Source organism: Anarrhichthys ocellatus, unplaced genomic scaffold, assembly GCF_004355925.1.
Source record: "Anarrhichthys ocellatus isolate YVR2014 unplaced genomic scaffold, GSC_Weel_1.0 scaffold40, whole genome shotgun sequence".
In the NCBI taxonomy this organism is placed as follows: Eukaryota; Metazoa; Chordata; class Actinopteri; order Perciformes; family Anarhichadidae; genus Anarrhichthys; species Anarrhichthys ocellatus.
This window is the reverse complement of record NW_022280070.1, coordinates 947895-963428: the sequence shown is the minus strand read 5'-3', so window position 1 is coordinate 963428 and position 15534 is coordinate 947895. Positions and strand designations below refer to the sequence as shown.

General features: G+C 43.1%; 1 protein-coding gene across 2 annotated transcripts in view; it reads right to left on the bottom strand.

The window, feature by feature from the left end:
- Window positions 1-12990, bottom strand: part of znf385c (zinc finger protein 385C) — a 111236-nt gene extending 98246 nt beyond the window's left edge. For both annotated transcript variants that reach the window (XM_031867678.1, XM_031867679.1), the window contains exon 1: window positions 12934-12990. The gene's annotated coding sequence lies outside the window, so the exon portion shown is untranslated. The remainder of the gene's footprint in view (window positions 1-12933) is intronic.
- Between the last annotated feature and the right edge of the window lie 2544 nt (window positions 12991-15534).

Here is a 15534-nt window from a genome sequence, read left to right as displayed (position 1 = left end):
TCAAGCACCGCTGACTGGTTCACTTCAGTAGAGGAGGACAGGCCCACACATCATCCCCATGACAACAGTGCGCCTTCTTGCCAATACGAGCACCTCTACCTATCTAAGTCATTATGGCGGGCAGCCACCGATGCATTACCCGTGATCAGATGGTGCATAACAAGCAGCTAGAGCTTCACAGAAAAATAGGCACCAAAAACAACGAAGCAATACAGGCACATTCTGAGTGTGGTGATGATTCACAATCCGGACAGCTTAAAAGACCTGCGTGGCAGCGAATGGCAGTGCTACAACAACACAGCAAAAACAGACGCAGTAGGTCATAATCCCTGCTTGCTCCCTCTCAATACTTTGGGACTCTATCACCCAGCTGCAGGAGGTGAGTTGGACCTGGGAGTATCCCTGCTTGCCATCCATCTGGTACTGCAGTGTGCTAGGAATGGATTCAGTGTATGCGTGCTTCTGTTTGCAGCAGTGGATGGTTGCATGCAGGCCCCTGGGCGGGCACCACTCTGTGCAGAACCTAATGCTGGCATTATTGCTCTCCTGGGGAAATGGGGTTTGTGTCACAGCACAGCTGAACAGGCTACAGACTGAAAGAGGTGGTTGCCAACTGTGGGTAAGGCCTAGGGCGACAGTTAGAGGAAGGAAGGGAGGCACTGTACACACTAGGACACACGCATCAGTCACAAGCGTCTGCTTTGTCACTGCATTACGACACATACAAGCGCCTCCTTACCAAGCAACTGGAGCAGCCTTAGCCTTAATAGTGACATGCATCAGACCACATTAACCCCATGGAACCCTGTTCCATTTGGTAGAATATTCTACCAATTTAGTATTGTACTTCCATAAAGTTGTGGTAATCACAAAAGAGAGATTATAATGGTTGAAACTGATGCAGGCAAGGCCGGGATGTTCCTCACTTTTAGACTATGGCTCAACCTTCAAAATGTCTGGATCCTTAAAATACCATGAAGTAAAACTCCCTTTGTGAAGAGACCAGTATGCTTGTTGGATGGTCTAACATCTTTGGAAACCCCTTACCCCCACACCTTTCAAACATCTGCTTTGGGGGAATTCCTGTAATCGTCGTCCGACACGTGCAACTCACTCTTTTTCAGCATGACCCGGCCCTTAGACCCTCATCACCTGGTAAATAAATTCCCACAACTTTTAAACGCCTAACCCCCAGATTATAATATAGACTTTCCAGTAAAATGTCTTCAATCCCTGGTGACATTGTTTTTTTCACTTGACAAAGCTCCTTCAGAGCCCCAAAAGATTATAAGGTAATAAAAAGATTATATACTTTTTTACCCATTATGACTAGTAAACAGATCTAGAATGAATTGTGAAAACAGTGGAGTTCCCCTGTATAACTCTATAACAAATGGTACCCCAGAGTCATTCATCATTCATCCGTTGAGATGCCAAAAACTGTTTGAGGTTCCACTCCAACCCCTTAGAAGCAGATAATGGCGATTGTAGCACCTCACTCGTTCCCGGATAAAATGCCCGTCTCCTCAGTCCTTCTTTAATTGGGATTGACATTTAAATAAAGTAGTTAATGTGTGCCAAGGACAGAGTATGCCGTGTTAACAATTATAGTGACGCTTAATGGGGCATGCCAGAGCTATTTTGAGTGCATGTTGTGGGAGAAAGAATAGGGCATACTCTATTACTCAGAAACCAGAGCGTTTCCCTGAAGTGAGCCAAGGTCAGAGCCGTTTCTAGGCTAGCTGCTCATCATCCAGGCACTTCAAAACCCTGACTAAAGTCATTAACATAAACACCAACCTGGGAGAAGGCTTTTAGCATACAGAAAGTGGCCATCGAGGATGGCATTTATGAAACACCTCTCTAGGCATGCAGAAAGGCAAGGGCTAGCAGGCTTCCGTGCAGCTGAGAAGTGCCCTCAGGGCCCCTTACTCATCTCTTTGAAAGACAGGCTGCCTCTCACTTCCCGCTCACTCTCTCTCCGATATAAAGCTCTGTAGATAGAAGACTTGAGGTCGCAGGTAGAGAGGAAGTTGCCTGAACTTGGTTGGAGCTTTTGGGCCTGGGAGATGTGGGCCACAGCAGATGAGGAAAAACAGGCAATAAAGCAGGCGGTAGAGCACCCGCCAAAATCAGACACAGCTCTGGGGCTTGGTGTCTCAGGCGTATTTGTGGACAAGAGGGAAACTGGATGGTGTAGAGAGAGGGCTGTGAAAGAGGGAGGTGGAGGGGGAAGTCGAATATACAGAAATACAGAGCTCCAATGTGTGTCCTCCCCACCAATCCCGTCCTCCTGCCTTCATCCCTCTGAAGGCTCCAGTGTGCTGCTGTGTCCCGGGCCAGAGGGGGAACAGGGCTCCTCTCTGTGTTTTCTGAACCTTGCGAGGGGTCAGCCTCCCTGCAGGCAGTTTTCACTGTATGCTTTTGGTGTTATATGTGAGCCCAGGCCAGAAGAGGCCTGTGTGTTCACGTGCCACAGAAAAGTTTACAGTGAAGGAGGAGTGCCTTGATATAGGCTGTGAAGTGGGCAGGCTGTCGAGATCCAGCAGAGGCAATGACTGAGCACAGTGTTGAGAATATTAAACAAATTCGATGCGCCAGATACCTTTCCATCCTGCTGTCAAGAGGATTTTATGCAAACGTATGAAATGCTGTGAGAAATAGCCTTCCTGTTTGCTCCAAATGGCAACGTTGCTAAAATTAAGGGAGAAGAAATATGAAAAGCGACTGATCATTTCGTCATGTCGTGGTGCCCGACTGATGTTTTTCATACTGTCTTGACACATTTAACAATAATTGGTTGGCTATATACTGGATCTAATAGTCAAATTATTCCACATTTAAGTGAAAGGCTTCCATCCAAATGTATTGATTATGTTATAAAATGTGAACTATACTGTGTTTACATCAGCAGGAGTTATGCAAATGTACTCAAGGGGATGTAACAGGACTACATAATTAAACAAGCACCTGTAACTCTGCAAACAGCAGAGCATTTGAATGCCGCTACCAGCCTCAGATTGCATTAACTGTATGTTATTTAAATGAATGAACGACTTCTCCGTCCACACAAACCAATCTTTTCCACCCATTTAAAGAGGGGAATAACAAGCAACAAGGGTCTCAGCTAGATTCATGTTGTTGACATTGTTTGGTGTTACTCATGCAAACTTATAATAAGCAAAACAAAAACAAGAAAATAAACCAAAAAATAGCTACGTGAACAAACACCAGCTTGTTAAAGCAGAAGCTTGACATTTTGGGTACGTATGCCTTTCTAGTGGACAATTAGATGAGAAGATCAATACCAGTCTCATATCCGTCTCTTAAATAAGCTCGTTAGGTAGCTAGATAGTAGTTATTCTGTACCGCCTCGGTCGATGTTCCAAGGGAGCTGAGCAGACACTAGAAGGCGGAGTTAAAACACTGCAGGCCACTGATTGGTCGGAGAGAATAGTCTCTAGCATGACACATCCTGCACAAACCCAACATTTAAGCAGTTCCAAGCTACAGTCAAAAGCAACCGCCATTTTCTTCTTCACTCGACACGGGTTTTAGAAAGTGGAAGCCCGCCAAACTATGCCGCACAATTGAGGAAGTAGAGACATTGTTTTTGTTATTGTTTATCGTTTGGTGATTAAACGATTCGGCGGGTGTCGCGTTGAAGATGATGTCAGGGCAGTTTTAGCGAGCATCACTATGGCAATCAGCTGAGAATGCTGTCGACAGCGAGGGGCTACTATTGTGCAGTGGAAAACCAAATAGAGAAAAGGACCTTGCGCCAAAAGTGAGTTGAGACGAGACAAACCACGCAGTGGAAATGTGACATTAGCTCATTTCTCAAAAATGTCAAACTTATGGCTCGTGTATTTAATGCACTTGTTCTTGAGCCTACAGATATTGGAATATATTTGATAAATGATAATCTACTTTTTATAAATAGCATAATAAAATGTTCAATGACATCTCTTTGATGTTCGTCAGTTGTGTGTGTTTTCTTCCTCTAGTGTCAGTTTGAATTGATGGCTCAAGCTTGCACTATATTACACACTATATTTGTGTGAGGATTTAATGGATTTGTCATATCTATGAATAATCAGCCCTGATTACTTCTCAGGCCTGCGCTCACTCAAATAACCCTCGGGGAGTGGGCTTAAATAAAACCCTGTAATTTACCAATGTTGCGTAAGTTATTTACGACTGGACATGGACATTTTCACCAATGAAGGTGGACAAGGAAATTTCATTCGGATCTATTTTGATTTTGTCACATTTATGTGTGCAATGGATGAAAACCTCCACAAGTCCATGTCTGCAAGTGTGTATTTATTGTGTATATGGGAGAAAGAGAAAGTGATGAGCAGCCCTCAGGTTCTCTTGTTCAAATGTTCCCTCTCTAAGTTTACCAATGAAAAAACATCGGCAGCTCTTTCACTACAGCGGTCTAGCTATTGGTTTATTTCAGACTTTTGTGGTTCAATTTGGCTTTGAAGAAGAAGAGTGTTTTGATTCATGCGGTGTTTCGTAAAACAGAGTCACTGAGGTGTCCCCTGGGCTGCAGATCCTCTTCCTCCTAATTCCACTGGGAGAATTAGCCCGAAGACACAATAAGCTCCCCTCAGGTTGTTTGGTATTCTGTATGTCAGGTCTGCCTACTGTAACAACTAAGAACGAAGAAACAACAAAAAGTATACATCAAGTCTTTGAAGATAATGTTCGTGTAAAGATATTACACAAATGTTACATAAAGCATAAAAAACATAATTCTGCAATCAACATTTGCGCAGATGGTTTGAGTGAAACATCTCAAATGCACCGACAACAATGTTTCTAAAGAAACACGTCCTTTTAAATAGAGTGTCCAACAGTGTAGCAGACAGTTATTAGTGTGACGCAGAGGTGGGCTGTGTGAAAGCATTTTCTAATACAATATTGTTGTTTCAGGGAGCCTTTAAAGTCAGTATCTTTACTTTCCTCTCTCTCTCTCTCTCTCTCTCTCTCTCTCTCTCTCTCTCGCTCTCTCTCTCGCTCTCTCACTACCCAAGGTTTGGCAGAACAGACTAAGTGTGGCTCTTCCAGAGAGCAGGTATATCGAGACAAACCACGCCATTCCTCCCCTCTCTTTATCTTTTGCGGTGCCCCCTCTCTGACAGCGGTGTCGCTACAATTGTTAACCCAACCCCAGCCACCTCTGTTTTGTCAGCAAAAATGCTCCGGGAAGCGGAGCGTTGAAAGATGCCCCTTCTTCTCTTTACTGAGTGGGAAAAAAATATACGGTTCAATTATAGTGGCTGTCAGGCCCGTATGAGTTTGTGATGGCCTGAGCTAAGCTGGGGGTGCAAGATAAAGTCAACTAATGTAGTGGAGCGCTGTGGGGATATAGCTTTGCTGCGTCATTAATGCAACACAGCTTGGTTTAAAACTCAAAGAGAAATCGACAAAATTCAAAAACTTGATGGTGAAAAGTTTGGTAGAAACAGTCTTATTCAACCCGGGGTGTAGAAGCACTGACTCACCAAGCAGGTAAAACTGGAGTGAGACAGGGAATCAATGTAGTTAACACAAGTGATTTAGTGGATCAGTGAGTCGATGTGTGCGTCAGCCGTGTGAGTTAAGAGCTGATGTCTCGGCTGCTGCAGGGCTGAGAGGGATTTTAAACTGGAGGACGTGGAGTTAATGTGGGATCTTGAAGAGCAGAGAGCTGCCCTTGCTTTTTTCACCCACTCTCAGTCCACCGCTTCGACACAGATGATAAGAGGCCCCTAGCAGAGTGCAAAAGGCACATAACCCACACACACTTGTGCAATGCAGAAAAAAAAACACCTCAGCTATCAATGAGGAGGAAGATAGAGGGAGATACCGCAGGACAAAAAGCACACACACGAACGGCACAAACTGTGAAAGAATACTGAGACTGTGGAAAGACTAAACAAGGTCAGTTTCCTAGAGCTGCTTAGCCCATTTACACTATGGCCAGAGGATGATAATCTGACTTTTAATCAATGGCCAGGCCACCACTGATTTGCTAAGCCCCAGTTGAGTGTGAGGAGGTGGCAGTCCTGAATAAAAAAGGACCGGAATGATATCAGGGATTCTGAGTCCGCTGCGACATCAATAGTGGCATCAGAGGCCCATCATCAGCATCACCAGCGCCATCAGGCTATCTGGGGCGACCTGAGGCCACCCATCCAGCCTCCTCTCCTCACAGTTGGCACGGTTCAATAAGAGACACAGTAAAACAACAGCGTGTGCCGTAGATCCAGCCCTCCAGAAGGTGGAGGTTACTGTGATCAGCATGGATTAGATGTCTTTTCAGCCTGATCAATGAGAGATCGAGGTGGGGGGGGGTTGGTGGCTTGGTCGGGTGGAGGAAGCTTTGGTGCCACCTCCTGCGGGCTGTAATGACTCAGATAGCTGGTATGTGGAGCCGCGGGAGGCAGAAGAGGAGCCGTTTGCCGAGCAGGGGATGAAACAGATGCTGCTTCATGTTCAACAGCAGGCTTGAACAAAATAACTGTTAACATTTTGAACTTAGAGGGAAAAAAACAGATTGTGGACTCTTTGACAATAGTTCACCAATCATCAATAATACACATTGGACCCAAAATGAGTGTTACTGTGATGGAAAGATGTGACTGACAGGTACAGACCATAACAAGTTCACCTCAAGCCCTGGATAGCTGAATGTAAAAATGATGACACATAGCTGATCCGAATATCTATGGGGTGCCTGTCTTAGCTGATGGCTGCTTTGTGTAACATATTTATCATCTGCTAATTTTTCACATTTGACAGCAAATGGCTTTTCAGATCTTCAGGTATTTTCTCAGAAACCACCTTCACCGATCAGACATGTATACAGTAGGCCACAATGTTTATTTCAATTCCAAGCTTTATGTACTTCCAGTGAGATCAAAGTCATATTTCAGAGGGTAGAAAAAGTAACACAAGATAGGAGTGTATCTAGATTTTGACAAGGATCCTCAGAAGCAATAACATCAGTGATTGTTTTCATCATAACTGACTTGTGAAGAAAACTACTAAACTACTGTAGTTCTTCAATACAGACAACATACTAGATATTGTTTGGGCCAAAGCTAAAGTAAAGTAAGGACAAATTGTGCTTAAATATACAATATAATTCAAAAGCTTTTAGAGCGCAGGGTAATTCTGAAATTTAACCTCAGAATAATCCCTGCCTGGCAGCTAAATGATTTTACTTAAACTAATGCATTTCATTCATTCCTATTTAGCAAACAGAGAGAAAAATTATACTATTTATAGTTAATATTTTGCACTGCAGCACTGCCTTCATAATTCTTGCCATTATAATCCTGGCAGTGGAAAGCCTGGAATGTGATGAGGACAAGAGCTCAACACACACGGTCTGAGACTGAGAAACGATAGTCTTCTCAGCTATAAATAATCTTGACACGGAGAAAGCAAATGAGCAACCCTCTCCCTTCTGTCAATATTGATGACTATTGTGCCCTTGAGCAAGGCAATTAACCCTCGACAGCTCCGGCAGCCGAGCTCCACTGAAAGACTGTGGTTTGTGTTGGGCAGGCTACATCTGTGACTGCGTGTAACTGAATGAATGAGTGTATGTGAAACGAGATTGTTGTTGGGGGAAAAAGCCATGCATCAAACCATAGCTACACAAATACATGGAAAAGACGACACCAGATACCACACACACAGTAGCGCACACAATATCTGCATATTCATGAAAGCGATCTATAACTGCATGTTTCTGATCAAATGACTTTAGCCACCACCCTTCCTGCTGGAGTGCAGTTGGGGGCCCCAACAAGCGGCCTATTTAGCACTTGTTGTTGTTGTGCGGAGTGGTTGAGGAGGTTTACCTGGCCGAACACAGTGAGCCAGTGTTTAACCCCAGAGCACCGTCACTCACTCAGCAGCTCAGTAGCATAAACGCTCCACTGTGTGCATGGACGTGTTTGTGTAGGGGAGTACGTGGCTCTAACACTGGGGCCACTGTCGGTGTGAGTCATTACACAGGTGTGAGTGTGCATAAAGTAAAGGCTCGTGGCACTGAGGCGGACTTCTGTTAATGAGGAGTATAATGATTTCATACAAACGAATCAAGATGACATGAAATCAAGCTCAATGTGCCACTGCCCTCTGCTTCTATAGGTGGAAAACCTGACTCCCGTTACCTTTTCTCCTCTGCTATAACGTCTCACTGCCAGATCAACCTCCTGTTTGGGCACAGGCTCAGCGGGGAGGTGGAGGTGTAAAAGGCACCATGAGAGGACGTGCGGGGGACTACACAGAGATGCAGAAAGTGAAACCTCATGACAATACAAAAGGTCTTTGAACTGAACGAAGAATGGAGGAAACTTTCTGTCACGTTCATCGTTGGCTACGTAGGCTAAAGTTATTATAAGCATTAGGAAATGTCTCACCTGGCAGTTATAACTTTCTAAATGATAAGCTATAAATACACATAATTCAGTCTCTACACTTTACTCAAACTGTTAATTCATAGACCTTCAGAATTAACGTTTCTCAACACCAGACACCCACTGGACATACAGTTGGGAAATAGCACGCCAGCTCGTTCATTCTTGTCTCGTTTGCAGTCTGATGAACCGTAAATTCATCGGATTCAGTTGGCCATATTTTCCATTTTACTGGTTTCCATAAAAACGCAGCTGCCAAGGCATTCGTCATACGGAAGTGGCCGTGGGTTTCATCTGAAGTTGGTTGAAAAATATGCAACCTGGCCTCCCCAGGGTCAGTGGTGTCACTTCTCGAGCTCCCCACTGAGGAGCAGGCAGCCTCTGCTGATTCTATCCCCGGGGTTGTGCACCTGCAATTGGACATGCCAGTCTGCCAGGCAGGGGACTGGAGGAGGGAAGGGGGCTCACCACGGGAAAAAGGGCAGCTCTGCATGCCCTGAGGCAGGCTTCGTGCAGCTGTCAGAATCTGCCCCCCCCCCCCCCCCTGTCTCTGCCACATCAAGCTTCACACAGGGCACCAACCAAGGCCGAAGGAGGGACTTATGGGTTGATGGGACATCACCTCACTGTTGCTCCTTCAGGGAGATAGAGACAGCATGGCCGGAAGGACCAGTGTTGATGCCTTTTTAATTGAGATTTTAAATTTTCATTTTACCTGTCATGCAAAGCCCTGCACTGCTTGTGACTTGCCCCGTCACTCATCATCACCCCACCCCTCGAGTGTGGCAGGGAAATGTATAATTGATCAAGCTTTCTTGTTAAAATCATTTGTGAGACAACATCTGAATTGATAAGAAATGTGGGAATTTTTCAGCACTTTTGAGCAACCCTGAGCAACCCCCAAAAGACATGTCCAACAAAATAAAATGCTGCGGAGAGAACTAAACAGTGACTTTAAAAAAAGTAGCCTATGATTTCATAAAGCACAACCCACATACACATGTTAGATGCATGAGAGTCTGGATGTTTTTGGTTTCATTTAAAATGAATTGCTTGTGGACTTCACATTGACAACCATCAGCTATGACAGAGCTGTTCTGCCATGACGGGACAGTGAAGTCCTCCAGTGCCAAGCTTCCCCCAGCTTAACTGTGTATTTGTATTGGCAATCGGAAAAGCAACCAGCAAGTACGTTACAGTTTTAGCACAAAACTTTTCATAGAATCCAACTGAAGGTCACTGTGCGACTCCGACCATTTTCAGCGTTGGATGAAATCGAGGGTACAACACACACACACACACACATACACACACACACACACACACACACACACAGACAGACAGACAGACAGAGAGAGAGAGAACAACTGAGGTCAACAAAAAAGTGTATACATTCAGTCTTGGACCTCGCGGGCTCCAGCTGTGTGTGTTGCTCGGTGTGAGCGGGCCGGTCACCTTGGCTCAGCGGGTGATTCCGTAGATAACAGCAGTAAGGAGGAGGATCAAAAGAAGGTCAAAGCAAAATAGCGAGAGGCCACTTGAACAGCAGTCGAGCAAAATCACAGAGAAAATGATATGGTGAGAGGCAGCCATATAACACTACAAATACAGCTACATAACTTTTATTATTTGAGTTTGATCATTTAGTCTTTTTGCTGATTTAAAAAATATGTATTTCATCTGTTTATTTACATATTTATAGGGGGAGGGGGGGTGGGGGTTCTGTATACTTGTTTGTATGTCTATCACTTAAAACAGACATTTGGGTGTGAGCCTCAGGCAGACCTGGTAGCCGTGCAACCTGACCCTGATCTGTGGGAGATGAGAAGAAGGCTGGAGAAAAAGAGTCCTTCTCAAGACGCTGAGAGGAAGACGTTCTGCTTTACCCCGCACCGTGGTCACAATGAAGGCGTCACTATAAACCACTCAGCGTTACGTCTATGAAGACTCTTACACTCCGCTTGTCAGAAACTCTTTACACTTATCTCCATCAAGATATGTGTGCTCGGATGTGGATGCTTCTTTCTATAAGTGCCCTCTCGCTTGTTCTCTTTGTTTATAACTCACCTTTTTCTTTCTCCACTCTTTTCTCTTCATGCAGGCATTGGGTAAATGTTTACATTTTCCCCTTCATGAGCTTTACCACAAAGTAACTCTAACAATCTCAGATAACTGTCTCCAAAAAGCCAGCCCTTACGATTCCCAAAGAAGACAGAATGTGGAGTGCAGCCCCAGACTGACCCCTTTCTGTCAAATGACCCGGTGAGATGGATAAGTGTCTTCAGCACTGAGCACGACAACAAGCATGAAGACACTTTATCGCATAGTTTCAGTGCAGGTTGTAATGTTGTTTAATATGTATTCTTTACAGTGTATTTCCATTTAATTCCTGTATCATGTTTTATAGTGTTTGCATATAGTCATACCCACACTCTCGCAATAGGATAAAGGTGTGGGTGGGATTTTGTGGAATATTGGGGTGGTCTCTCTCTCTCTCTCTCTCTCTCTCTCTCTTATAGCAGAGTAAATGCTCAATGAAGCTATTTGACCACCCCCAAATTCGAGACACACTTTGAACTTGTAGGTGGCTTTAAGGTAGTGTGAGACAGACATTTCTTTAGTAAAGAAGCAGAGAGACACTTATACACTAAAGCACTTCTGTAAAGTAGTTGTTTCCCTCCGTGGTGGTTGTGTACACTAAATCAAATAAGTGACAGCAAACATTATAACTGCAATGTTACTGCTCTGTGCATTTTATAGTTTCTCACTAAGAACACAAGCAGGTTATGTATGTCCACACACTGTCATTAAGTTGCTGTACTCCTGAAACTCATCACAAACATGTGCACAGCACCATAAAACACCATCTCCTCTTGTATACGTCCACAAGTCTAGGTACAACCTCTCAAATGCCGAACTCCCTCTGACAAAAGATTTTTTTTCAATGAAAAACAAAAATAACTGTGAGAAAGTTATTGCTCACTTGATCATGACAGCAAGACAGATCGCAGCATTTATCAGCCAGGGCCATTCAGGGGGAGAAGCCAGCTCGAAAAGGCACAGTCCATAAATAAAGTCAGTGCAGAGAGAGCAGCCAAACTATGTCAATTTCTTCAGTCAACCATGTGATATTCCACTTGATTTATAAGACCTCTTACTTGTTACAGCTACTGAGCACCGAGTTTACAGCAAAAGAGGTGTTGAGTAGAAAATCCAATATAAAAAGCGAATATAAATTTCACACACTCCACAATAGACCTGCTCGCTTTAGGAGGACGGACTCTGATTCCAACATCTGTACACTAACATACCCTCTCTGTACCACTGCCAGCACTGAAGAAATAGACATGTCAAACTTCAACATTTTCTCCCGGAGCAGAAAGCGGTTAAATCTGTCATTATCGGTCCCAGTCGATATTCAGTGTGTGTGTGTGTGTGTGCGTGTAGAATTAATGTTTTTCATGAAAGCACATCCAAGAGGTACATGTCCCAGGATCTTGCATGCAAAGTCTAATTGGTGGCCACTTTAAAAGGCAATGAACCCTGAACTTCCAGTCGGTTATAAGATGTAGCTGTATGCCCATCAGCATCACAGGAGGACGTAATAGCAGACAGTGTTAAGTAAACATTTTATAAAGCTAACAATGGATAATATTACATGAATACTAATTCCTGTTATCAAAGGTGAGAGAAACACTACAATGTCTGATAAGGTCACTAAAAATCAAGTTCAATATTTTAAAGTTTGTAGAAGAAAAAACAATATTAAAAGGGATTTTCCCTTCAGAGCAAACTGTATATTTTATGTGCTATCTATAATTATACAAAATAATAGTACCAAGAGGGGGACATTTGGCAATTTCCAGTGGAAACAATTAAGTAAGATCATAAGTGGAGATGGGGACATGGGTGTTGGGTATGGAGGAGGATGGAGTACATGAGTGAATCAAATCAGCTGACTGTAAATATGAGTAACTTGAATAGTTGTTCTAGGATATCTACCACTTTTATGGCTGGAATACTAACGAGATCCCGAATGAAAAATCCTTATATTGTAGCATCCCCAATTATAGGCTTTATGGTGATCTATGTATTCCCTACTTCTGTCGCACAGTTAATGATTTTATTTGAATTGGTTTAATCATGATGTTGTACAATTTGTTGTATCAGTTCAGTGATATCTTCTTTTATCACCCATAAATCAATTTTAAAAGTATTTTTTTCTACTGGACAACAAGTGTGGAGAAGGGGGATTAAACGTCTGGTGCTGCTGATGCGCAATTACGCATAACGTCTAAAACCCCATGGTGTTTATCCAAACCATTGGCGACGAGCAAAATGCAACTTTAAAACAACACATGTTTAATTTACTCTTTTAGAACTCTAAACTGTCCACCTGAAACTATCACAACAAGCTCAATTCCCGTCAAAATCAAAACTTTTGCAGTGGCAGACATCCTCCTCACATGTGACAGCACAAACAGATAGTCAGAGCGCTTTGTCTTACCGGTCCCGTTCCGTTTCCGACTTTCCTGGTGCTCGTCCGTGCTCAGCAACGGTGGAAACAGATTGGTACAGACTGGCTGCCAACGCAAGAAAAAAAGCAGAGCTGTCCAGTGCAGCGGTTTTGTCAAGACAGACACCGTTACGCCACTTAGGGCGGAAGTGTCTTTTAACAATATAGGCGTACATGTGTTTGCACCGGTGGAGAAGCCGCTGTCATACCACAGCTGTTTTTGAGATTCTCTCGTACGTTTTCAGTCAAGGTTAGGCCATAAATACTCTTTAAGTCGGCGTATGTTTACGAGTACATAACACATGTTTAAAGAAAAATTACGACATAGCTCAACACTCAATATTTTCGAGTTCACTTCCTTACAAAATAGCCATAACTCAAATAGAGTTTTATTTTGAAATACATGACCGGATAGCCACGCTCTTTTTTTGAGAGTGGCTTGACCCAACCCCAGCAGCACATCACAGATCTAAATTGTTCTTTACACTTTGACTGTAGGCTAACAATAACAATATCGAATATTATACCCTTATCTACAAATAACAGGATATACAACGTGACAAAACTGGTTCATTTAGTTTCACAAGTCACTCTCTTTCTCTCATTAAGCATGCTTTTATGTGTATTTATTGTTTGTGCATGTGTCATAGGCTTTACCACTCACTTTAATGTAATATGGCTTCAATTATATTTGCCACCACAAATAAGAGACTCAACTAACTGAGCCAAGGGGATTTAGTGATTCATTCTAATATAAGAAATCAATCCAATGGAATTAACTGTGTATCTTAACTCAACATTCATGTTGCTGCACCTCACAGGCTGTCAAATAATAATTGGTAGCAAAACATTAGACATAGTAATGTAATGGTATGTCGATCTGCCTTGAAAGTGAATAGTATTGGTAAAATCTTATGTGACAGACAGTGTGGAGTGAGGTGTTTATGTTGGCATACTTCAACAGTTTCCCAGACTCCAAAGTAGTAACTGCAGGAACAATAAACACCTCACAGTGCCAGCTTTGTTCTCGTCATCCAAGAAAAACATTGTTTAAATGCTGAGATTTGCCGATGATGTAATTTAAATACTCGCCAGTGTAAGGGCCTTCTTAAACATCATTTGTTCCATTAAATTCTATTTTCCTATTGGCTTTAAACTGATTTCAATCCGACATGGTTAACAGAAAGGCTAATTGGCCTGATTATAGTGTCTTGGGCCCCTTTACAGTAGCGTGACGAACTGAGAGCAAAGAGCAACTTGTCACCAGTGAGGTGATGGATGGATGGATGGATGGATGGCACTCCTATTTATGAGCACTAGATGCATGTGTCCTTCTTCATGCAAATGCGCTGGCACCCAAACAAGCAGTGGTTGTAAAAATAACCCACAGTCAAGAACATGGGGACCACGGTGAATGAAAGACAACACCACCGTCTCTTCTCACTAATACCAGCCGTCTGCACCTCTGACTGAGATGCCTGAAGAGCCTTCAAGTCGTTAATGTAGATTTTGTTCAGCCTTTGAAGAACGAAACATGCCAGAAGCAAGACTGTTTTCTCTCGTTTAACTGTTTTACCTAGTTCCCTAAGCACCCGTAGTCCTCTCCGCCTGCATACAGAGTCCCTGCTAATGGCTAAAGGGCAGGAGCCAGATTCAGAACCCTAAGAGGTATCCGATTGGTCACTGTCCAAACTCTGCACCCCATCAAACCAGCATGCACCTGCCACACATACAGTTTCCGACCACAGTGCCGGCGCAACTCGCACTTTAAGTGCTGACAGTGCTGATTATAGATTGCTTTTAGTAACTAAAGGAAGTGGGTAAACTGTGACCTTTGTCGAGTGGTCTTCTTAAAACATTCATTTCAAAGTTAAAGAGAAATCCTCAAAACAGAACTTTTGAATTATGCCAATTGCCCTTAAGATAAAGTTTTGGGTAATACATTTAATTGCTTTCTTAGTAAGAGTTAGATGAAAAGATTATTACCGATATGAAGCTACATGCAGCACAGCCAGCAGCCAGCTCAGTTCACCAATTAGGTGCCCTATAGGCAAGAATTTAGCTGGTGCCCTGTGCATCGCAGCCAATTTCACCACCAATCATTGTGTTCATACACTCACACAGAAACTGCATATAGAGTCATAGCCATATGCAAATCGCACTTAAAAGAAAAAAAAAGTGCAAAAAAGGTTACTCCCTAAACACTGGAATAGTCTTTCAAAATATTCCTAATGAACTTAAGGTGGGAGTAACTGACGCTAACTCTTGATATTTATTAAATTAGCAAACGTTTCTAGTGTCCAAAGTAAGGTAGCACTCTGCTTCAACGATAACTACTATGCAATATTATTATTGCATAGTAGTAATAATATTTCTGTCTTTTTCCCCCGAATAATGCCGCAGCAACCCAGGAAATAGTGCCGATAAGACTGGAAACAGCAGGGCTCTGTCCACAGGTAACAAAAGCAAATAACAGCTATAATAGCACCTCTAAAGTCCCTTAATGTTATATCTTGCTTGCTCCAGAACAGCGTGAAAACGAAAATTTGTCAGGTTATGTACCGACTATTTCTTGGCTTGGACCAGCCACTT